Source organism: Pleurodeles waltl, chromosome 3_1 (assembly GCF_031143425.1).
Source record: "Pleurodeles waltl isolate 20211129_DDA chromosome 3_1, aPleWal1.hap1.20221129, whole genome shotgun sequence".
In the NCBI taxonomy this organism is placed as follows: domain Eukaryota; kingdom Metazoa; phylum Chordata; class Amphibia; order Caudata; family Salamandridae; genus Pleurodeles; species Pleurodeles waltl.
The window spans coordinates 1,563,561,252-1,563,587,817 of NC_090440.1; positions in this window are offsets into that span (position 1 = coordinate 1,563,561,252).

Sequence of the window (26,566 nt, forward strand, 5' to 3'; positions counted from 1 at the left end):
GAGCCTGAGATAAAAAAAAACGACAGAGTAGGATGTCAAGACCCCCGCCAGCATCACATACCCCCTGAAGTCCTCCCACTGTTCAACATTGCCACCCTGTCAAACCTTGAACTGCCCCTGCTCCATCCTGCCACAGGCATATGGACAATGCACCTGTGAGACTGAGAACTGGACTCTGCCATGGACATTACTCCACCCCCACCCATCACTGTTTCACTATCATGTACCAATATCTATGCACTAATAATAAATCACACATTGCACTGAAATCAATCAGGACTCAGCCTGTCTTATTTACAAATGTATGACACATTACATATCAATTACGTATTTTTAACATTGTGAATTACACATACCGAGGTAACTTAGCATTAGTCCATGGGCCAACCAAGCCGAGGTCACGCAGTGGCTCATACAGCACAGAAAAGGGAAGGGAAAATCAAACATCATGTTTATAGTTCTGGGGGGAAATCGACAAAGTTGAGATGCAGGAGGCTTTCAGGAAATGTAAAATGGCATGGGTGATTATTACCTGTGTGCTACTGAAAATACTGTTCTATTACTCTGTCCCTGTTGTCTGTGTCGTCCTCTGAGTCTTCCTCCTCTTCACTCTCCAGGCGCTCCACAGCTGCTTCAACACCACCATCTGCACCATCCTCCTGCAGGAAAGGAACCTGACGTCGCAATGCCAGATTGTGAAGCATACAGCAGGCCACGATGATATGGCACACCTTCTTTGGTGAGTACATCAGGGATCCCCCTGTCATATGCAGGCACCTAAACCTGGCCTTCAGGAGGCCAAAGGTCCTTTCGATGATCCTCCTAGTTCGCCCATGGGCCTCATTGTACCGTTCCTCTGCCCTGGTCCGGGGATTCCTCACTGGGGTCAGTAGCCAAGGCAGGTTGGGGTAACCAGAGTCACCAATTAGCCACACACGTTGTCTCTGTAGCTGCTCCATCACATAGGGGATGCTGCTATTTCGCATAACATACGCGTCATGCACTGACCCTGGGAACTTGGCTTTACATGGGAGATGTACTGGTCAGCCAAACAGACCACCTGGACATTCATCGAATGATAACTTTTTCTGTTTCTGTACACCTGCTCATCGTCTTTTGGGGGTACCAAAGCCACATGGGTCCCATCAATGGCACCAATGATGTTGGGGATATGTCCAAGGGCATAGAAATCACCCTTCACTGTAGGCAAGTCACCCTCCTCTGGGAAAATGATGTAGCTCCGCATGAGTTTCATCAGGGCAGACAACACTCTGCTCAAAATCTTTGAAAACATAGGCTGAGACATTCCAGATGACATGGCCACTGTTGTCTGGAATGACCCACTTGCCAAAAAATGGAGGACTGACAAAACCTGCACCAGAGGGGGAATCCCTGTGGGTTGGCGGATGGGGGACATCAGGGCTGGCTCCAGCTGGGCACACAGTTCATGGATAGTGGCACGGTCAAGTCTGTATCGAAGTATTATATGGCGTTCTTCCATTGTCGACAGGTCCACCAGCGGTCGGTACACGCGAGGATTTGTCCTTCTCCTCGCAAGTCCCAGCGGACGGTGCCTAGGAAGGACAACATGGAGCACAGAGTCAGGCAAACCACAGGTACGTACAGACAGCTTGCACAGTTAAAGAATGGCAATGGGTTGAAAGGCGTGTATGTGTGGCAATGCAAGGCCTAGGCCTGTGTGTCGCAGTCAAAATTAAGCCATGTAGGCCCTTGAAATGGCGGCTGCCTGACCTGTGAAGTGGGACAATGGGATGTGAGGTCAATGCGCTGGCGGGGCACACCGTGGCGGTAGGCGGTCGAAGACCGCGGCGCAAAGCCGCATTGGTTAACATTGAACCCTATGGGTTTCAGGAGCCAATGACGATGTGCGCCGGCGGTCGCGGTACGCACCACCGCGGTACGCACCGCCGCGGGCGTGACCGCCATTTCCTAGCTGATTGATCACTCGAGACCTGATCATCCACAGGAGAGGACCTATACTGCAAGTGCTGCTGTGACCTCGGTCTGGAAGTGACAATGGCTGCTGCGACTGGGGAAAGGGCCCCTGCCTTCACGTCTGAAGAGTTGGAGAAGCTCGTGGATGGGGTCCTCCCCCAGTATGCGCTACTCTACGGTCCTCCAGACCAACAAGTGAGTACACCGGGTGCACATGGAATGGGCTATGCCTGTGTGGATTGGGGTGGATGTAAGTTGGTGGGGTGGGGGGCGAATGAGGAGTGCAACGCACGACAGATGAGAGCATGTGCCATATGGCAAAGTTGGTGGGGGGGGGCCAATCACATCTAACATGCAGGTCATTGATGATTTCCTCCTTTCCACCCTGTACATGTCAAATAGGTCAGCGCCCATCAGAAGATCGAGATTTGGCGTGCCATCGCCAAGGAAGTCCGGAACTTGGGGGTCCACAACAGACGGGGCACCCACTGCCGCAAGAGGTGGGAGGACATCCGCCGCGGAACAAGGAAGACCGCAGAAACACTGCTGGGGATGGCCTCCCAACCTAGGAGGGGTGCCAGTCGCACCATGACCCCCCTGATGTCCCGGATCCTGGCGGTGGCCTACCCTGAATTGGATGGGCGCTTTAAGACATCACAGCAGACACATGGGGGTGAGTATCAGCACATTCTCCTATCTTTCTGCGCAGTGGAGGCGTCTGGGTGGGGGAGGAGGGCTGTGGGTGACATTAGGCCAGGGCGCTTTCTGTAGTGTAGTCCTCTCCCTTAGGCATGGCCCTGTGCCCCCGGCCCCCACCTCTGTAGGGTGACAAGTACAGCCATTGATGGTCCAGCATCACCCATGTGCGCGTTTGACGTCTCTTGGCCTGTTGTCCTAGTCAGTAGTACTGAGTAGTGTACTCCGAATGCGCGGCTTAGTGCATGAGGCTCCTGTGTCTGTCCTCTCCGCCAACGGTGTTGACATTGCATGCACTCAACCTGGTCTTCTTTTTTCTCCCCCCACTCTTTCTCTTCATCTTCTTGTGCATGTGTGCATTAGCATCATCAGGCGGAGGAGATTTGGCATCGGAGCACGAGGGAGCTGCAGGACACAAGGCCCCGGTGGGCCCAGGAACAGACACCGAGGGCACCAGTGATCCGGAGGGCGAGGGGAGCACCACAACGGGGACCGGTGGTGAGACCAGCGACTCAGACACGTCCTCGGATGGGTGCTCCCTAGCGGTAGTGGCAACATCCGGGCCCCCGCCTCTACAGGTACACCCAGCGCACCAGCACCGCCCTCCCAGCAGCCCCTCAGCCTACGCTCCGTGCCCGCTCGCCCAGGAAGGCGCGCGTCTCCTTCGCCCCAGGCACCTCAGCCCCTGCCCCTGTTGCCCCTGCTGCCCTCAGTGCGGAGCTCATTGACCTGGTGAGGACGCTCATTGTTGGGCAGACGACCCTTTTGAATGCCATCCAGGGTGTGCAAAGGGAGGTGCAACAGAGCAATGCGTACCTGGAGGGTATTCATTCGGGTTAGGCTGCCCATCAACGAGCGTTCACTGCTCTGGCCTCAGCACTGACAGCAGCCATTGTCCCTGTTTCCAGCCTCCCTCTTCTGACTGCCTCCAGCCTGTCTCTGTCTCCTGTTCCTCAGCCTATCCCATCCACACCATCAGACCAGCCTGCACACACCTCAACACCCAAGAGCAGCTCATCCAGACACAAGCACCACAGATCCCACAAACACTCACCCAAGCAACACACAGATGCAGACATTCCAGCAGTCACAACCACCTCTGTGTCCCCCTCCTCCTCGTCTCCCTCCTCCCTCCCTGTGACGTCTACACTCACACCTGCATGCACCCCAACATCAGCCAGTGCTTCCATCACCACCTCACCCTCCAGTACAGTCCACACTCGTGCAGTCACCACCCCCACTGCCATTTACACGTCCCCTGTGTCCTCTCCCACTGTGTCTGTCACCCCCTCTTCCAAGACACACAAACGCAGGCAGCCACCCACCCAACAGCCATCCACCTCACGTCAGCCTACAGCACCAGCACCTTCACCCAATGACAGCACACCTGACTCTCCTACAACCACATCCTCTTCCTCAATTCCCATCACCACTTCTCCTACCCTTTACCTTGGACCTAAAAAGCTTTTCCTGGCTAATCTTAACCTCTTTCCCTCCGATGAGCTCCCCCCTCCATCTGCAAAGAGTCCCAAGAGCACCGCAGCCACCACCAGCCCAGCTTCGAGTGTCACTGTTGTGCATGGGTTCTGGAGTCCACCCTTTGCCAGCAGTGACACATCGATCAGCAGCAAGGACACGTCCAGCCCCCCCCCCCCCCCGGCAAGAGGACCCGCAAAAACAAGGGCCGCCGTGCGAGGACTGACAGGGCTGCCCCCAAGGAGCAATGTGCGGCCACTTCACCAGCCACACCATCTAGGGGAGGCATGGGCCCGAGAGCCCCATCAAAGGAGCGGAAGGGCAGCAGGAGCGCGTAGAAGGTGGACCCCACATGTCACATCCCAGCTGGGAAGGAGGACACTAAAGAGGCCAGGAGTCCGTCCCCGAAGGGTCCAGAAACGTCACGGTCCGAGGGCGACTGAGCAGGGAGTGCAGCACAGGTCTGGCTCCCTTGACCTGCTGGATGAGCACCGCTGAAGAGGGCCCGCGGTGCAGAAGAGCACCGCTGAACAGGGCCCGCCGTGCAGAAGAGCACCGCTGAACAGGGCCCGCGGTGCAGAAGAGCACCGCTGAAGAGGGCCCCGCCGTGCAGTAGAGCACCGCTGAACAGGGCCCGCCGTGCAGAAGAGCACCGCTGAAGAGGGCCCCGCCGTGAAGATAGGCACCGCTGAAGAGGGCCCGCCGTGCAGAAGAGCACCGCTGAACAGGGCCCGCGGTGCAGAAGAGCACCGCTGAAGAGGGCCCCGCCGTGCAGTAGAGCACCGCTGAACAGGGCCCGCCGTGCAGAAGAGCACCGCTGAAGAGGGCCCCGCCGTGAAGATAGGCACCGCTGAAGAGGGCCCGCCGTGCAGAAGAGCACCGCTGAACAGGGCCCGCCGTGCAGAAGAGCACCGCTGAACAGGGCCCGCCGTGCAGAAGAGCACCGCTGAACAGGGCCCGCGGTGCAGAAGAGCACCGCTGAACAGGGCCCGCGGTGCAGAAGAGCACCGCTGAACAGGGCCCCGCCGCGAAGATAGGCACCGCTGAAGAGGGCCCCGCCATCTCAAGGACCGCTCCGCTGGGCCCTTCTTCTCAAGCACCGCTCCGCTGGGCCCTTCATCTCAAGCACCGCTCCGCTGGGCCCTTCTTCTCAAGCACCGCTCCGCTGGGCACCGCCATCTCAAGCACCGCTCTGCTGGGCCCTTCTTCTCAAGCACCGCTCCGCTGGGCCCTTCATCTCAAGCACCGCTCCGCTGGGCCCTTCTTCTCAAGCACCGCTCCGCTGGGCATCGCCATCTCAAGCACCGCTCCGCTGGGCCCTTCTTCTCAAGCACCGCTCCGCTGGGCACCGCCATCTCAAGCACCGCTCCGCTGGGCCCTTCTTCTCAAGACCGCTCCGCTGGGCCCTTCATCTCAAGCACCGCTCCGCTGGGCCCTTCTTCTCAAGCACCGCTCCGCTGGGCACCGCCATCTCAAGCACCGCTCCGCTGGGCCCTTCTTCTCAAGCACCGCTCTGCTGGGCCCTTCATCTCAAGCACCGCTCCGCTGGGCCCTTCTTCTCAAGCACCGCTCCGCTGGGCACCGCCGTCTCAAGCACTGTTTATGGTTCACTGTGCCCACCATGCCTCCTCCTTGACCAGTGGAGACTGTCATCCACCTGATGGACTGTGGCTTTGCACTCCCCAGGATGGTACAGTGGGCAGCCCACCCACTGTAGAGACATTGAGAGACTGTGGCTTTGCACTCCCCAGGATGGTACAGTGGGCAGCCCACCCACTGTAGAGACATTGAGAGACTGTGGCTTGGCACTCCCAAGGATGGTACAGTGGGCAGCCCACCCACTGTAGAGACTTGTGAGACTGTGGCTTGGCACTCCCCAGGATGGTACAGTGGGCAGCCCACCCACTGTAGAGACATTGAGAGACTGTGGCTTGGCACTCCCCAGGATGGTACAGTGGGCATGGTGGCTCCTCGTGGATCTGGCGTTGTGGACTCATGTGGCTGTGGTGCCCCCCCCTTCCCTTCCCCCTGAGGTGCCTGTAGTTTTTACATCTGATGCCCCTGCAGTGTTCTCTCCAAAGGACTCAGGTCTCCTGTGTGGGCTTTGCCCTTGTTTCTCAAAACTTTGGCCCACGGACATGATGAATTCGTTGGATGTGCAGGACTTGTTACTTCAGTTATACACTGATGTGTATATCATTTGTTTTCTTGTAAATATCTTTCATGGTTGTACGATAATTTTCAGGAGCTTTTTTGTACATAAATATTTATTCCAAATTTGATTATGTCATAGCATTTTTCAGGGGTGTTTGGGTGGTGTCACTGTGACTTGTTGCTCTGCATTGGTGTGTACATAGTTGGGGGGGGGTCGCATATGTGTGTGGCCGTAACCTTTCGTCCTCCCCCTCCCGTGTGTCGTAGGTGCAGTACTCACCGTTGTCGTCTGCGCCGGACTTCGTACTCGTGATAGATGAGAAGGTAGACGAGAGCAGGTAGGATGTTTAATTCGGGTTCCATGCTGTCCTCCTTCCTCCTGGAGTGCGTAGTGGTGTGCGTTTTCCCGTTCGTAGTCTGTTTCCGCCGTGTTTTTATCGGCGGTGCTCCCGCCCCGGAAAAGGTGGCGGATTGGTGAGTTGTGATAGTGTGGGCGGTACATTGTCTGCCGCCTGGCTGTTGGCGGTGACCGCCGCGCTGTTTGTTTGTACCGCCGTGGCGGTCGGAGTGTTAAAGTGGCTGTCTGTGTTGGCGGTTCCCGCCAGGGTCAGAATTCCATTTTTTTGACCGCCAGCCTGTTGGCGGGTTGGCCGCCGCTTTAACACCGACCGCCAGGGTTAGAATCACCCCCTGTATTTACTAAACATACCTACACAGCATAGTCCAGTTGTTCACTTACTGTTTTCAATCAACATTTCCCTTCCTGGAAATGGAAAACCTATCAGTCTAACAGCACCAAAATAAAAAATGTAATTCACAAAAATTACAAAATCAATAATGTCCCAATGACTCCTAGTAATCTTCACTCCTCCAAGTAGAACTTTCCTTCTCATAGTCCTTCTGCATGAGGTGACTGCTCACCCTGTTGACAGGATATTCACTTGCACCACTATAGTAAACAAAATTATTATTATTTAATTCAGCCAAACTTACTTAAGTATAAGTTCCTGTCATCAACAACTTCATTCTGTAGTAAGTACACAAGAGACCTAGGACGGTTAGTAGAAGTTAGCCTAGGGGTAATGAAAATTATTCATATGTAATTAAGGCTTTTCCACTTTGTCACCTTCACAGTCCTTACGTAAGTGAATGTACCAAGCAACTCTACTGGAACAACTCCTAAAGGAACAGGGTATATTGACACAAATCACAAAGAACACATCCCTCAAAGGTCACAGAAGATACACACATTGCTAGAAAATGAAAATCTCAGAAAGAGAGAGCAGGAGTCACTGGAGACAAACCAGAGAATAACCCTTGATGAGGACACATGATGAAGCTAGGAATGAGAACTCCCGAAACCTATAAAGATATACAAGAGCCAGCATGAATCGTGACAAATGACTCAAAGTCACAAAAACAATGTGACAGAATAACTCACTCATAATGAAACCCAGAGTTGCTTGAACCACCAGAAGATCAGAAAATGTCATCGGATGGGGGAACGGCAAAGGAGAGTGACCATGGCACCACCATATAACCAAACTTGGCTGAAGAGTAGAAAGAAGCCTCATGCAAACTAATCTATGACCCGAAACACACCAAGCGCCACACAACCAATGCTGTAGAGAAACTAAACTGCAGCATGAAGCTTTGAAACTAGAATCATTAGCAATCACTAGTAACCCAACAGTTCGAAAGAAAACACCAGACAAGCGGGCTTACCAAGACCTCTTTCAACAGGGAGCAGACCAAAATAGGTAAGCTAGCACTTGTGCATCGTCAAGGAGTAAATCCAGCAAAGCGAAACTCACCTAAACTTCCAAACAACTGATTGAAAAAGTCAGAAGGACCAAAGAGGGCTGAATGGGAATAATTTGATTCTCTGTTGGAAGTTTTTACATGTTGTGCATGATGACCACTGAGGTGCGGTTATCGTGTTATTGGGTGCAGTGCTCTTGGCAGTGTGGTGGACACTGCCCATGAAGGACACACATAAACAGCAGCAAGGAAACCAGAGACTATGGTATACTTATAGGATATGGGGAGTTAAAACACATCTACAAATATTCAAATCAAGAAAAAAGAAAAAAGATTGACATTTAGATGATTTAATCAATTTATTGATACCATTATTATCACATATTTAAGATCCAATTCTCATTTATTACGAATCAATTTCGGTCATCACATTAGATTACAAGATCCAATTTCAAATCTAAAAATTGAATCTAAAATTCCATCCTGTTCTCTGTTGAACAATTAATATATCAAGCCCAACAGTCACCTGTAGCAAATCAATCCTGCATGAGCCAACATGTGTTAAGTGGTTTCATGGTTCTTCTGCTTCATCAGGGCAAACCAAAATCACATCTACCCCACCTAAAGATGAAGCTGTAGCGATTTCCTTCCCGAGGTCTCAAACATCAATGTATGAGTGTGAATCACCTGAAAGAATATATTCTCCTTGATAGATAAAAGCATCCAAAATGAGCACCCTTATGTTCCCATATTCCGATCAGAAAAATGTTTTTATATCCAACTGTCTTCCGTGTATCATAAAGCTTCAATTGAAGAGAACCTTCACATGATATGGCTTTTTTTTAGAAGATAACATCTCGTAACAGTCTCTGTAGGCATCAGGTAGGATCAAACCAGAGACTATGGCTAGGGATGCCAACAACCTTCCTAGCAGAAATTCAAATACAACCTGAAACAAAGAAGATGCCTATAGAAACCTTGGAGATCAGCACAAAAGGTTGGCAAATGATGCCCAAGCAAAAGTACACAAACAAGCCACAGAGTGGCCACTGCAGCCAATAGAGCATTGAACACCCTGAAGAAACCCAAGCTGAGAAAACCCCAACACAACAACCTCTGTTTCAAACAATAAGTAGCCAGGTCCAGAGTGCTGAAGGAGGCAGGCCACAACCATGTCAAAGTCACACATCAGGAAAGGGACAAGGCAACCAACATCTCCAGGAGGGGATTGTGTGCCATAAAGCAGGGATGACCAAACACAGCCAGAGAAAAGAAGTAGAGAGCAGAATTTAGGAACCACAGCAAAGGCATCCCCTGCCAACAGCTGGAAACTACCCTTGGTAAAACTATTAGCCCAGGGTAAGGATGATAAAAAATACTACCTATTCTGTAATTTGCAGACAAAAAACCAGAGCAGATGGCAAGAACTCTAGTGCAGAATCAGTGGTTACCACAACGACTAATACATGTATTGAAGTTTTACTCCACATTTTCATCAAATAAATTAAGCAGATTTGACCTTCGGAAAAATGTCAGGGGAAAATTGTGAGTGTGGTGTTTACTCCAAACTAGTAACATGGATCCCTGCACAAACCACTGTTTGGATAGAGATCAAGATGTTTGTTTATGAAGGAGGGGTATCACTATCATCTGGTTACCAAGAATGTAACACAGTTGATATTGCACAAGATGAAGGACTTTGTAGAAGGTTCTGGTGTAAGAAACAGCAGGATAGAACCATTAAACCTTCTGTGGAGAAGTCCAACAGATTAGTGGAGGGAGCTTTTTAGATGACATTAAGCAGTAGACAGGTTGTACATAGGATTGCAGAAGATGTGGTATGGGCTTTCCTCACAACTTTGACAAGCAATACACATTGGGTGGTAAGAAGGCTAGCAGTGTGGGCTGAAGTGTTGTCATGTGGGTAATGAGAATTTGGATGTAATGCAACAGGCGGAAGTGAGAGAAAGTGCAAAGAGGAATGGTGGTTGGGATGGTGTTGAAGGATTGGGCAGTGTTGACCTGCAGCTGGTAAAGGAGAGGAGGACTGTCCATAAGGTTCCTGTAAGGGTTGGAGATTGTGTGTGGGTCTGGCATTTTCTTTATCACTGTATCTTTTCAGTTTTCCAGGGATGGGCAACAAGATTAATTCATGTTCACAATTATTTTAGGTCAACAATAGGAAACGGATGCCATATTTTATTTCTACTTTATCACTTTATGTGTATTATTTATATTCATGCTTTTTAAGGTCACCAAATGGTAATATGTTTTATGATGTTATACCTTTAAGACTCTGATGGAATGATTGTGTATTAATTATTCCATGTTCTATTGTTTGTGCTGTGTACGTTCCATCAGTATCAGCTGGGGCTAACAGGCACTATGGACACCACGCTCACTCAATAGAAACACATTGCTTCATTGCTGAGGCATCTACTGTATTTGCATCATGTTCCCAACACCAAACCACCACTATGGCGGAGGCCCAAATGGCAAAAATAAAAAAAATGGGGCATCTGAAGAATATGTCACAGGCTCACAAAAATGGCAACACCCTGCAAGGAAAAAAGCAAAACAATACAAGTCAGGTCTGAAACAGCAGAGGGCAGGGAACCAAGATGCAGCTGTTGAACTAATACTTGAATGAATGAGATTGAATAATCTTTTTCACATAGGGGCACATGAACTACCTGTCTCAAGGGTCAGGACTCACCTTACACATACTTTCGACTGTCATTAGGAAAGCAATGAGTGCTAATACACCTCATGGCCCAACAAAGCCATCTCACTGTCCCAATGACATTTAAAAGCAACTCCATGTTTGGCTGTGTGGTTTGTTGTGTAGCAATGAACAAATCATTGTGCTTTTTAGAGTACGAGATTCTTCCAGAAAGAAATTATAGCATACAACATAGAAACAACCAATAAACTGTTATTGTGGTTTACAAGTCTCCTGGGCACTGCGGAGCACATTCATTTTCTACTGACGTTTCCATGCAGCCAGAGGGATGCTGTGACAAACACATATGTCTTAAGGCATCATTGTAAGTGAGTGAAAAGATGGTAGCTCTTACAGAGCACAAACTTCACCCCCGTGATTTCTTGAGTTGCACAGAAAGCATATGAGGGGGGATCGTCTGTCTCAGGGATATCAAATTACCAGCTGTATTTGGTGAGTGCAATTCAACAATTACAACCATGTTCAACCTTCAAAGTGCTCATCCAGTGAAAGAGGGCCAACTAGGCATTGAAACCCTATTAGGCCATAATCAGGCAAAGAGATGTTCTGGCATCCTGATTGTGGGTGATTATTGTAATGCACTGCAGCATTTACATGTCACTTGCTACACTTAGAAGGGGCATGAAGCATGAAGCGCTTGCCTACATGGGCAGCAAGCTATCATGTATAAGGTGTGTGGATGAAAAAGTGCTGTCCTTGTTTTTTTGATCCTGTTTTAGAAGTGTTGCCATGTTGTGCATGATGACCATCGAGGTGAGGTTATCATGGTAGGGAGTGCAATGCTCTTAGCAGTGTGTTGGACGAAGAGGTGTGAAAGAGATGAGCGGGGTTTATGATTTTCGATAGGCTTGTAGCTTTGAACTGCTCTGGAGGTCCCTTTATGGTATTTCTTATGAGCATAGTCTTCTAATTCTAATATTTTATTATTAGAATTGGAGTTTCTGGTTGGCTAAGGTATGCATCTAAGCCAGGCAGAACCCACCCAATCTAGTGAGGACGAGGGAGTTATACACTCAAGATAATCCCTGCTCTCCCCCTTCGTACTTTTGCACGAGCAGTGAGGCATATCCCAGAGGCAATGTGTAAAGCGTTTGCCATACACACACAACACATGTGATGCACTTTCCCCACCACAAAGGACACACAACACCAAGTTATATAAAAATAAACTTTACTATACACAACATCATTAGACCAAAAACAACACGTCAGTAATACCCTGCTACACAAGCAGTTGTCAGAACATTACACAGAACCAATACTCTGCAGAAACCAGTAGTAGTCACATGAAACACACAGGTTACTCATTATTCTGCAACATAAGCAGTACTACAATAATACATGTCATAAGATCCTCATAAATGCCCAAACTAGGAACATCAGAAAACACATGCCAAGTCATAAAAACTTGCTTCCTGTTTCCGATGTTGCAGGGATATCAGAAAGTTCACCTGCATCTTGCTACCAGCACCTGGGATCCTCTACTGCGAGCCCTGCTCTGGCAAGTGGTGCCAAATCCAGTATTGGGACCTCGGAGGAGAGTGTGGAGCTGCAACACAAGAACTGATGCAACAGCACCAATGCATCACTTGCAACTGATGCGTCCTGCTGCAGAAATGCCACTTTGCCACTGCCTGCACCAAAGCTGTGTACACCGCTTGCGGACTGCGCGACACAACAATCCCGACTTACAATACAGCCCCAGCACCAATGCATCACTTGGAACTGATGTGTCCTGCTGCAGAAATGCCACTTTGCCACTGCCTGCACCAAAGCTGTGTACACCGCTCGCGGACTGCGCGACACAACAATCCCGACTTACAATACAGCCCCAGCTGCCGACGCAGCGCCAATGCACTGGAACCCGTACTCATCACTTTCGGACATCAACGCATCAATGACGTTGCATGCAAGCACAACGTATCCCCTCCTTAGATCAACACATCATTACCATGCATCTATGCAACCAAGGTACTATTAGCGAGTCTGCATGACTCCTGTACCTGGCCCACGCTCATTCACGGTCCAACTGAACTTTTGGATTTGCTGTGGTCCCATTTGACCAGATAGCCCCGGTTGGAGCTATTGAGTTCTAAGCACTACATTTTTAATCAATCTTTGAAAATTCATAACTTGACATGTGGATATTGGATTTTTGTTGTTTTGGTCTTGTTTGACTCAGATAAATTGTGGCTATTTTTCTAAAGTAGCGTGGAGTCCGTTTAAGGTGTTTTCACTGTGTTACTGTGTGTGTGCACAATACTTTAAACATTTCCTCTTTAGTTTAACCTGACTGCTTGGTGGCAATCTACCAGAAGGTGTGCACAGGTAAACATTTATTGTGTATCCTACTTACCCTAACTAGGACTGTGGTCGTGGTCCCTACCTGGACAGAGCGCAAAAGTCTGCCAAACAGAAACCCAATTTCTAATAACAGGGTGTGATGTTATTGGATGAATAGGCTCCTTTGAAATATTGATGTAATCCAGTGGTAGTGCTTGTTTCACTCTTATTTCATTCCCTTCAGCAAATAGGCTCCAAGCCTGACAGGACATTTAGACAATGAGAGCCCCTTTGCTAAGCTTTCCCCCTGCATAACAAGTATAATAGTAAGTATCCTCTTCATTAGAAGTAAACATACATGAACGTTTTATTTGCAGATAGGACTCACTGTTAGCAGAAGACAGAATGGCAAAAATGATCTCTCTCTACAAACAGAATGTGTTTTAAGACACTATGGGGGTGATTCTGACCCCGGCGGTCTTAGACCGCCGGGGCCAGGGTCGGCGGGAGCACCGCCGACAGGCCGGCGGTGCCCCGCAGGGCATTCTGACCGCGGCGGTAAAGCCGCGGTCAGACCGGCAACACTGTCGGTCTCCCGCCAGTGTACCGCTGCCCTATTGAATCCTCCAAGGCGGCGCAGCTAGCTGCGCCGCCGAGGGGATTCCGACCCCCCCTACCGCCATCCAGTTCCCGGCAGTCCACCCGCCGGGAACCGGATGGCGGTAGGGGGGGTCGCGGGGCCCCTGGGGGCCCCTGCAGTGCCCATGCCACTGGCATGGGCACTGCAGGGGCCCCCGTAAGAGGGCCCCTACAAGTATTTCACTGTCTGCTTGGCAGACAGTGAAATACGCGACGGGTGCAACAGCACCCGTCGCACCTTCCCACTCCGCCGGCTCGATTACGAGCCGGCATCCTTGTGGGAAGGGAGTTTTTCCCTGGGCTGGCGGGCGGTCTTTTGGCGACCGCCCGCCAGCCCAGGGAAAAACTTAGAATACCCTCTGCGGTCTTTCGACCGCGGAGCGGTATTTCGGAGGGGGAAGTCTGGCGGGCGGCCTCCGCCGCCCGCCAGACTTAGAATGACCCCCTATATTTACTAAACATACCTACACAGCATAGTCCAGTTGTTCACTTACTGTTTTCAATCAACATTTCTCTGCCTGGAAATGGAAAACCTATCAGTCTAACAGCACCAAAATAAAAAATGTAATTCACAAAAATTACAAAATCAATAATGCCCCAATTACTCCCAGTAATCTTCACTCCTCCAAGTAGAACTTTCCTTCTCATAGTCCTTCTGCCTGAGGTGACTGCTCACCCTGTTGACAGGATATTCACTTGCACCACTATAGTAATCAAAATTATTATTATTTAATTCAGCCAAACTTACTTATGTGTAAGTTCCTGTCATCAACAACTTCATTCTGTAGTAAGTACACAAGAGACCTAGGATGGTTAGTAGAAGTTAGCCTAGGGGTAATTAAAATTATTCATATGTAATTAAGGCATTTCCACTTTGTCACCTTCACAGTCCTTACATAAGTGAATGTACCACGCAACTCTACTGGAACAACTCCTAAAGGAACAGGGTACATTGACACAAATCACAAAGAACACATCCCTCAAAGGTCACAGAAGATACACACATTGCTAGAAAATGAAAAGCTCAGAAAGAGAGAGCAGTAGTCACTGGAGACAAACCAGAGAATAACCCTTGATGAGGACACATGATGAAGCTAGGAATGAGAACTCCCGAAACCTATAAAGATATACAAGAGCCAGCATGAATCGTGACAAATGACACAAAGTCACAAAAACAATCTGACAGAATAACTCACTCATAATGAAACCCAGAGTTGCTTGAACCACCAGAAGATCAGAAAATGTAATCGGAAGGGGGAAGGACAAAGGAGAGTGACCATGGCACCACCATATAACCAAACGTGGCTGAAGAGTAGAAAGAAGCCTCATGCAAACGAATCTATGACCCGAAACACACCAAGCGCCACACAACCGATGCTGTAGAGAAACTAAACTGCAGCTTGAAGCTTTGAAACTAGAATCACTAGCCATCACTAGTAACCCAACAGTTCGAAAGAAAACACCAGACAAGCGCGATTACCAAGACCTCGTTCAACAGGGAGCAGACCAAAATAGGTAAGCTAGCACTTGTGCATCGACAAGGAGTAAATCCAGCAAAGCCAAACTCACCTAAACTTCAAAACAACTGATTGAAAAAGTCATAAGGACCAAAGAGGGCTGAATGGGAATAATTTGATTCTGTGTTGGAAGTTTTTACATGTTGTGCATGATGACCATCGAGGTGAAGTTATCGTGTTATTGGGTGCAGTGCTCTTGGCAGTGTGGTGGACACTGCCCATGAAGGACACACATAAACAGCAGCAAGGAAACCAGAGACTATGGTATACTTATAGGATATGGGGAGTTAAAACATATCAACAAATATTCAAATCAAGAAAAAAGAAAAAACATTGACATTTAGATGATTTAATCAATTTATTGATACCATTATTAACACATATTTAACATCCAATTCTCATTTATTACGAATCAATATCGGTCATCACATTAGATTACAAGATCCAATTTCAAATCTAAAAATTGAATCTAAAATTCCATCCTGTTCTCTGTTGAACAACTAATATGAAGCCCAACAGTCACCTGTAGCAAATCAATCCTGCATGAGCCAACATGTGTTAAGTGGTTTCACGGTTCTGCTTCATCAGGGCAAACCAAAATCACATCTACCCCACCTAAAGATGAAGCTGTAGCGATTTCCTTCCCGAGGTCTCAAACATCAATGTATGAGTGTGAATCACCTGAAAGAATATATTCTCCTTGATAGATAAAAACATCCAAAATGAGCACCCTTATGTTCCCATATTCCGATCAGAATTTTTTTTTTATATCCAACTGTCTTCCGTGTATCATAAAGCTTCAATTGAATAGAATATTCACATGATATGGCTTTTTTTATAAGATAACTTCTTGTAACTGTCTCTGTAGGCATCAGGTAGGATCAAACCAGAGACTAGGGCTAGGGATGCCAACAACCTTCCTAGCAGAAATTCAAATACTGCCTCAAACAAAGAAGATGCCTATAGAAAACTTGGAGATCAGCACAAAAGGTTGGCAAATGATGCCCAAGCAAAAGAACACAAACAAGCCACAGAGTGTCCACTGCTGCCAATGGAGCATTGCACACCCTGAAGAAACCCAAGCTGAGAAAACCCCAACACAACAACCTCTGTTTCAAACAATGAGTAGCCAGGTCCAGAGCGCTGAAGGAGGCAGGCCACAACCATGTCAAAGTCACACATCAGGAAAGGGACAATGCAACCAACATCTCCAGGAGGGGATTTTGTGCCATAAAGCAGGGATGACCAAACACAGCCAGAAAAAAGAAGTAGAGAGCAGAACTTAGGAACCACAGCAAAGGCAGCCCCTGCCAACAGTTGGAAACTACCCTTGGTAAAACTATTAGCCCAGGGTGAGGTATCTATAGGATGATAAAAATACTACCTATTCTGTATTTTGCAGGCAAAAAACCAGAGCAGATGGCAAGAACTCTAGTGCAGAATCAGTGATTACCACAACAACAAATACATGTATTGAAGTTTTACTCCACATTTTCATCAAATAATTTAAGCAGATTTGACCTTTGGAAAAATGTCAGGGGAAATTTGTGAGTGTGGTGTTTACTCCAAAACTAGTAACATGGATCCCTGCACAAACCACAGTTTGGATAGAGATCAAGATGTTTGTATATGGAGGAGGGGTATCACTATCATCTGGTTGCCAAGAATGTAACACAGTTGATATTGCACAAGATGAAGGACTTTGTAGAAGGTTCTGGTGTAAAAAACAGCAGGATAGAACTATAAAACCTTCTGTGGAGAGGGCCAACAGATTAGTGGAGGGAGCTATTTAGATGACATTAAGCAGTAGACAGGTTGTACATAGGATGACACAAGATGTGGTATGGGCTTTCCTCACAACTTTGACAAGCAATACACATTGGGTGGTAAGAAGGCTAGAAGTGTGGGCTGAAGTGTTGGCATGTGGGTAATGAGAATTTGGATGTAAGGCAACAGGCGGTAGTGAGAGAAAGTGCAATGAGGAATGGTGGTTGGGATGGTGTTGAAAGATTGGGCAGTGTTGACCTGCAGCTGGTAAAGGAGTGAGAGGAGGACTGTCCATAAGGTTCCTGTAAGGGTTGGAGATTGTGTGTGGGTCTGGCATTTTCTTTATCACTGTATCTTTTCAGTTTTTCAGGGATGGGCAAGAAGATTAATTCATGTTCACAATTATTTTAAGTCAACAATAGGAAACGGATGCTATATTTTAAGTCTACTTTATCACTTTATGTTTATTATTTATATTCATGCTTTTTAAGGTCACCAAATGGTAATATGTTTTATGATGTTATACCTTTAAGACCCTGATGGAATGGTTGTGTATTAATTATTCCATGTTCTATTGTTTGTGCTGTGTACGTTCCATCAGTGTCAGCTGGGGCTAACAGGCACTATGGACACCACGCTCACTCAATAGAAACACCTTGCTCCATTGCTGAGGCATCTACTGTATTTGCATCATATTCCCAACACCAAACCACCACTATGGCGGAGGCCCAAATGACAAAAATAAAAAATTGGGCATCTGAAGAATATGTCACAGGCTCACAAAAATGGCAACACCCTGCAAGGAAAAAAGCAAAAAAGTGCCAAAGTGAGATATGCCTACAAGTCAGGTCTGAAACAGCAGAGGGCAGGGAACCAAGGTGCAGCTGTTGAACTAATACTTGAATGAATGAGTTTGAATAATCTTTTTCACATAGGGGCACATGAACTACCTGTCTCAAGGGTCAGGACTCACCTTACACATACTTTCGACTGTCATTAGGAAAGCAATGAGTGCTAATACACCTCATGGCCCAACAAAGCCATCTCACTGTCCGAACGACATTTAAAGGCAACTCCATGTTTGGCTGTGTGGTTTGTTATGCAGCAATGAACAAATCATTGTGCTTTTTAGAGTACGAGATTCTTCCAGAAAGAAATTATAGCATACAACATAGAAACAAACCAATAAACTGTTATTGTGGTTTACAAGTCTCCTGGGCACTGCGGAGCACATTCATTTTCTACTGACGTTTCCATGCAGCCAGAGGGATGCCGTGACAAACACATATGTCTTAAGGCATCATTGTAAGTGAGTGAAAAGATGGTAGCTCTTACAGAGCACAAACTTCACCCCCTAGATTTCTTGAGTTGTACAGGAAGCATATGAGGGGGGATAGTCTGTCTCAGGGATATCAAATTACCAGCTGTATTTGGTGAGTGCAATTCAACAATTACAACCATGTTCAACCTTCAAAGTGCTCATCCAGTGAAAGATGGCCAACTAGGCATTGAAACCCTATTAGGCCATAATCAGGCAAAGAGATGTTCTGGCATCCTGATTGTGGGTGATTATTGTAATGCACTGCAGCATTTACATGTCGCTTGCTACACTTAGAAGGGGCATGAAGCATGAAGCGCTTGCCTACATGGGCAGCAAGCTATCATGTATAAGGTGTGTGGATGAAAAAGTACTGTCTTTGTTTTTTTGATACTGTTTTAGAAGTGTTGCCATGTTGTGCATGATGACCATCGAGGTGAGGTTATCATGGTAGGGAGTGCAATGCTCTTATCAGTGTGTTGGACGAAGAGGTGTGAAAGAGATGAGCAGGGTTTATGATTTTCAGTGGGCTGGCAGCTTTGAACTGCTCTGAAGGTCCCTTTATGGTATTTCATATGAGCATAGTCTTCTAATTCTAATATTTTATTATTAGAAATGGAGTTTCTGGTTGGCTAAGGTATGCATCTCAGCCAGGCAGAACCCACCCAATCTAGTCAGGACGAGGGAGTTACATACTCAAGATAATCCCTGCTCACCCCCTTGGTACTTTTGCACGAGCAGTCAGGCATATCTCAGAGGCAATGTGTAAAGCATTTGCAATACACACACACAACACATGTGATGCACTATCCCCACCACCAAGGACACACAACACCAAGTTTTATAAAAATAAACTGTACTATACACAACATCATTAGACCAAAAACAACACGTCAGTAATACCCTGCTACAGAAGCAGTTGTCAGAACATTACACAGAAACAATACTCTGCAGAAACCAGTAGTAGTCACATGTAACACACAGGTTACTTATTATTCTGCAACATAAGCAGTACTACAATAATGCACGTCATAAGATCCTCATAAATGCCCAAACTAGGAACATCAGAAAACACATGCCAAGTCATAAAAACTTGCTTCCTGTTTCCGATTTTGCAGGGATATCAGAGACTTCACCTGCATCTTGCTACCAGCACCTGGGCTCCTCTGCTGTGAGCCCTGCACTGGCAAATGGTGCCAAATCCAGTCTTGGGACCTTGGAGGAGAGTGTGGAGCTGCAACACAAGAACTGATGCGACAGCACAAATGCATCACTTGGAACTGATGCTTCCTGCTGCAGAAATGCCACTTTGCCACTGCCTGCACCAAAGCTGTGGACACCGCTCGCAGACTGCGCGACACAACAACCCCGACTTACAATACAGCCCCAGCTTGGCCGACGCAGCGCCAATGCACTGGAACCCGTACTCATCATTTTCGGACATCAACGCATCAACGCATGCAAGCACAACGTATCCCCTCCTTAGATCAACACATCATTACCATGCATCTATGCAACCAAGGTACTATTAGTAATTCTGCATGACTCCTGTACTTGGCTCACGCTCATTCATGGTCCAACTGAACTTTTGGATTTGCTGTGGTCCCATTTGACCAGATAGCCCTGGTTTGAGCTATTGAGTTCTAAGCACTACATTTTTAATCAATCTTTGAAAATTCATAACTTGACATGTGGATATTGGATTTTTGTTGTTTTGGTCTTGTTTGACTCAGATAATTGTGGCTATTTTTCTAAACTGGTGTGGGGTCCTTTTAAGGTGTTTTGACTGTGTTACTGTGTGTGTGTGTGTGCACAATACTTTACACATTGCCGCTTTAGTTTAACCTGATTGCTTGGTGCCAAACTACCAGAAGGTGTGGACAGGTAAACATTTATTGTGTATCCTACTTACCCTAACTAGGACTGTGGTCCCTACCTGGACAGAGCGCAAAAGTCTGCCAAACAGAAACCCAATTTCTAATAACAGGGTGTGATGTTATTTTATGAATAGGCTCCTTTGAAATATTGATGTCATCCAGTGGTAGTGCTTGTTTCACTCTTATTTCATTCCCTTCAGCAAATAGGCTCCAAGCCTGACAGGACATTTAGACAATGAGAGCCCCTTTGCTAAGCTTTCCCCCTGCATAACAAGTATAATAGTAAGTATCCTCTTCATTAGAAGTAAACATACATGAACGTTTTATTTGCAAATAGGACTCACTGTTAGCAGAAGACAGAATGGCAAAAATGATCTCTCTCTACAAACAGAATGTGTTTTAAGACACTGTATTTACTAAACATACCTACACAGCATAGTCCAGTTGTTCACTTACTGTTTTCAACCAACATTTCCCTGCCTGGAAATGGAAAACCTATCAGTCTAACAGCACCAAAATAAAAAATGTAATTCACAAAAATTACAAAATCAATAATGTCCCAACTACTCCCAGTAATCTTCACTCCTCCAAGTAGAACTTTCCTTCTCATAGTCCTTCTGCCTGAGGTGACTGCTCACCCTGTTCACAGGATATTCACTTGCACCACTATAGTAAACAAAATTATTATTATTTAATTCAGCCAAACTTACTTATGTATAAGTTCCTGTCATCAACAACTTCATTCTGTAGTAATTACACAAGAGACCTTGGACGACTAGTGGAAGTTAGCCTAGGGGTAATGAAAATTATTCATATGTATTTAAGGCATTTCCACTTTGTCACCTTCACAGTCCTTACGTAAGTGAATGCACCAAGCAACTCTACTGGAGCAACTCCTAAAGGAACAGGGTACATTGACACAAATCACAAAGAACACATCCCTCAAAGGTCACAGAAGATACACACATTGCTAGAAAATGAAAAGCTCAGAAAGAGAGAGCAGGAGTCACTGGAGACAAACCAGAGAATAACCCTTGATGAGGACACATGATGAAGCTAGGAATGAGAACTCCCGAAACGTATAAAGATATACAAGAGCCAGCATGAATCGTGACAAATGACACAAAGTCACAAAAACAATGTGACAGAATAACTCACTCATAATGAAACCCAGAGTTGCTTGAACCACCAGAAGATCAGAAAATGTAATCTGAAGGGGGAAGGGCAAAGGAGAGTGACCATGGCACCACCATATAACCAAATGTGGCTGAAGAGTAGAAAGAAGCCTCATGCAAACAAATCTATGACCCGAAACACACCAAGCGCCACAGAACCGATGCTGTAGAGAAACTAAACTGCAGCATGAAGCTTTGAAACTAGAATCACTAGCCATCACTAGTAAGCTAACAGTTCGAAAGAAAACACCAGACAAGCGGGCTTACTAAGACCTCGTTCAACAGGGAGCAGACCAAAATAGGTAAGCTAGCACTTGTGCATCGTCAAGGAGTAAATCCAGCAAAGCCAAACTCACCTAAACTTCAAAACAACTGATTGAAAAAGTCAGAAGGACCAAAGAGGGCTGAATGGGAATAATTTGATTCTGTTTTGGAAGTTTTTACATGTTGTGCATGATGACCATCGAGGTGCGGTTATTGTGTTATTGGGTGCAGTGCTCTTGGCAGTGTGGTGGACAATGCCCATGAAGGACACACATAAACAGCAGCAAGGAAACCAGAGACTATGGTATACTTATAGGATATGGGGAGTTAAAACATATCAACAAATATTCAAATCAAGAAAAAAGAAAAAACATTGACATTTAGATGATTTAATCAATTTATTGATACCATTATTATCACATATTTAAGATCCAATTCTCATTTATGACAAATCAATATCGGTCATCACATTAGATTACAAGATCCAATTTCAAATCTAAAAATTGAATCTAAAATTCCATCCTGTTCTCTGTTGAACAACTAATATGAAGCCCAACAGTCACCTGCAAATCAATCCTGCATGAGCCAACATGCGTTAAGTGGTTTCACGGTTCTGCTTCATCAGGGCAAACCAAAATCACATCTACCCCACCTAAAGATGAAGCTGTAACGATTTCCTTCCCGAGGTCTCAAACATCAATGTATGAGTGTGAATCACCTGAAAGAATATATTCTCCTTGATAGATAAAAACATCCAAAATGAGCACCCTTATGTTCCCATATTCCGATCAGAATTTTTTTTTTATATCCAACTGTCTTCCGTGTATCATAAAGCTTCAATTGAATAGAATCTTCACATGATATGGCTTTTTTTATAAGATAACTTCTTGTAACTGTCTCTGTAGGCATCAGGTAGGATCAAACCAGAGACTAGGGCTAGGGATGCCAACAACCTTCCTAGCAGAAATTCAAATACTGCCTCAAACAAAGAAGATGCCTATAGAAAACTTGGAGATCAGCACAAAAGGTTGGCAAATGATGCCCAAGCAAAAGAACACAAACAAGCCACAGAGTGTCCACTGCTGCCAATGGAGCATTGAACACCCTGAAGAAACCCAAGCTGAGAAAACCCCAACACAACAACCTCTGTTTCAAACAATGAGTAGCCAGGTCCAGAGCGCTGAAGGAGGCAGGCCACAACCATGTCAAAGTCACACATCAGGAAAGGGACAAGGCAACCAACATCTCCAGGAGAGGATTTTGTGCCATAAAGCAGGGATGACCAAACACAGCCAGAAAAAAGAAGTAGAGAGCAGAACTTAGGAACCACAGCAAAGGCAGCCCCTGCCAACAGCTGGAAACTACCCTTGGTAAAACTATTAGCCCAGGGTGAGGTATCTATAGGATGATAAAAATACTACCTATTCTGTATTTTGCAAACAAAAAACCAGAGCAGATGGCAAGAACTCTAGTGCAGAATCAGTGATTACAATAACAACAAATACATGTATTGAAGTTTTACTCCACATTTTCATCAAATAATTTAAGCAGATTTGACCTTTGGAAAAATGTCAGGGGAAATTTGTGAGTGTGGTGTTTACTCCAAAACTAGTAACATGGATCCCTGCACAAACCACAGTTTGGATAGAGATCAAGATGTTTGTTTATGGAGGAGGGGTATCGCTATCATCTGGTTGCCAAGAATGTAACACAGTTGATATTGCACAAGATGAAGGACTTTGTAGAAGGTTCTGGTGTAAAAAACAGCAGGATAGAACTATAAAACCTTCTGTGGAGAGGGCCAACAGATTAGTGGAGGGAGCTATTTAGATGATATTAAGCAGTAGACAGGTTGTACATAGGATGACACAAGATATGGTATGGGCTTTCCTCACAACTTTGACAAGCAATACACATTGGGTGGTAAGAAGGCTAGAAGTGTGGGCTGAAGTGCTGGCATGTGGGTAATGAGAATTTAGATGTAAGGCAACAGGCGTTAGTGAGAGAAAGTGCAATGAGGAATGGTGGTTGGGATGGTGTTGAAAGATTGGGCAGTGTTGACCTGCAGCTGGTAAAGGAGTGAGAGGAGGACTGTCCATAAGGTTCCTGTAAGGGTTGGAGATTGTGTGTGGGTCTGGCATTTTCTTTATCACTGTATCTTTTCAGTTTTTCAGGGATGGGCAAGAAGATTAATTCATGTTCACAATTATTTTAGGTCAACAATAGGAAACGGATGCTATATTTTAAGTCTACTTTATCAATTTATGTTTATTATTTACATTCATGCTTTTTAAGGTCACCAAATGGTAATATGTTTTATGATGTTATACCTTTAAGACCCTGATGGAATGGTTGTGTATTAATTATTCCATGTTCTATTGTTTGTGCTGTGTACGTTCCATCAGTGTCAGCTGGGGCTAACAGGCACTATGGACACCACGCTCACTCAATAGAAACACCTTGCTCCATTGCTGAGGCATCTACTGTATTTGCATCATATTCCCAACACCAAACCACCACTATGGCGGAGGCCCAAATGACAAAAATAAAAAATTGGGCATCTGAAGAATATGTCACAGGCTCACAAAAATGGCAACACCCTGCAAGGAAAAAAGCAAAAAGGTGCCAAAGTGAGATATGCCTACAAGTCAGGTCTGAAACAGCAGAGGGCAGGGAACCAAGGTGCAGCTGTTGAACTAATACTTGAATGAATGAGTTTGAATAATCTTTTTCACATAGGGGCACATGAACTACCTGTCTCAAGGGTCAGGACTCACCTTACACATACTTTCGACTGTCATTAGGAAAGCAATGAGTGCTAATACACCTCATGGCCCAACAAAGCCATCTCACTGTCCCAACGACATTTAAAAGCAACTCCATGTTTGGCTGTGTGGTTTGTTATGCAGCAATGAACAAATCATTGTGCTTTTTAGAGTACGAGATTCTTCCAGAAAGAAATTATAGCATACAACATAGAAACAAACCAATAAACTGTTATTGTGGTTTACAAGTCTCCTGGGCACTGCGGAGCACATCCATTTTCTACTGACGTTTCCATGCAGCCAGAGGGATGCCGTGACAAACACATATGTCTTAAGGCATCATTGTAAGTGAGTGAAAAGATGGTAGCTCTTACAGAGCACAAACTTCACCCCCTAGATTTCTTGAGTTGTACAGGAAGCATATGAGGGGGGATAGTCTGTCTCAGGGATATCAAATTACCAGCTGTATTTGGTGAGTGCAATTCAACAATTACAACCATGTTCAACCTTCAAAGTGCTCATCCAGTGAAAGATGGCCAACTAGGCATTGAAACCCTATTAGGCCATAATCAGGCAAAGAGATGTTCTGGCATCCTGATTGTGGGTGATTATTGTAATGCACTGCAGCATTTACATGTCGCTTGCTACACTTATAAGGGGCATGAAGCATGAAGCGCTTGCCTACATGGGCTGCAAGCTATCATGTATAAGGTGTGTGGATGAAAAAGTACTGTCTTTGTTTTTTTGATACTGTTTTAGAAGTGTTGCCATGTTGTGCATGATGACCATCGAGGTGAGGTTATCATGGTAGGGAGTGCAATGCTCTTATCAGTGTGTTGGATGAAGAGGTGTGAAAGAGATGAGCAGGGTTTATGATTTTCAGTGGGCTGGCAGCTTTGAACTGCTCTGAAGGTCCCTTTATGGTATTTCATATGAGCATAGTCTTCTAATTCTAATATTTTATTATTATAAATGGAGTTTCTGGTTGGCTAAGGTATGCATCTCAGCCAGGCAGAACCCACCCAATCTAGTCAGGACGAGGGAGTTACACACTCAAGATAATCCCTGCTCACCCCCTTGGTACTTTTGCACGAGCAGTCAGGCATATCTCAGAGGCAATGTGTAAAGCATTTGCAATACACACACACAACACATGTGATGCACTATCTCCACCACCAAGGACACACAACACCAAGTTTTATAAAAATAAACTGTACTATACACAACATCATTAGACCAAAAACAACACGTCAGTAATACCCTGCTACACAAGCAGTTGTCAGAACATTACACAGAACCAATACTCTGCAGAAACCAGTAGTAGTCACATGTAACACACAGGTTACTCATTATTCTGCAACATAAGCAGTACTACAATAATGCACATCATAAGATCCTCATAAATGCCCAAACTAGGAACATCAGAAAACACATGCCAAGTCATAAAAACCTGCTTCCTGTTTCCGATTTTGCAGGGATATCAGAGACTTCACCTGCATCTTGCTACCAGCACCTGGGCTCCTCTGCTGTGAGCCCTGCTCTGGCAAATGGTGCCAAATCCAGTCATGGGACCTTGGAGGAGAGTGTGGAGCTGCAACACAAGAACTGATGCGACAGCACAAATGCATCACTTGGAACTGATGCTTCCTGCTGCAGAAATGCCACTTTGCCACCTCCTGCACAAAAGCTGTGGACACCGCTCGCGGACTGCGCGACACAGCAACCCCGACTTACAATACAGCCCCAGCTTGGCCGACGCAGCGCCAATGCACTGGAACCCGTACTCATCACTTTCGGACATCAACGCATCAACCCATGCAAGCACAACGTATCCCCTCCTTGGATCAACACATCATTACCATGCATCTATGCAACCAAGGTACTATTAGCGATTATGCATGACTCCTGTACCTGGCTCACGCTCATTCACGGTCCAACTGAACTTTTGGATTTGCTGTGGTCCCATTTGACCAGATAGCCCTGGTTTGAGCTATTGAGTTCTAAGCACTACATTTTTAATCAATCTTTGAAAATTCATAACTTGACATGTGGATATTGGATTTTTGTTGTTTTGGTCTTGTTTGACTCAGATAATTGTGGCTATTTTTCTAAACTGGTGTGGGGTCCTTTTAAGGTGTTTTCACTGTGTTACTGTGTGTGTGTGTGTGTGTGTGT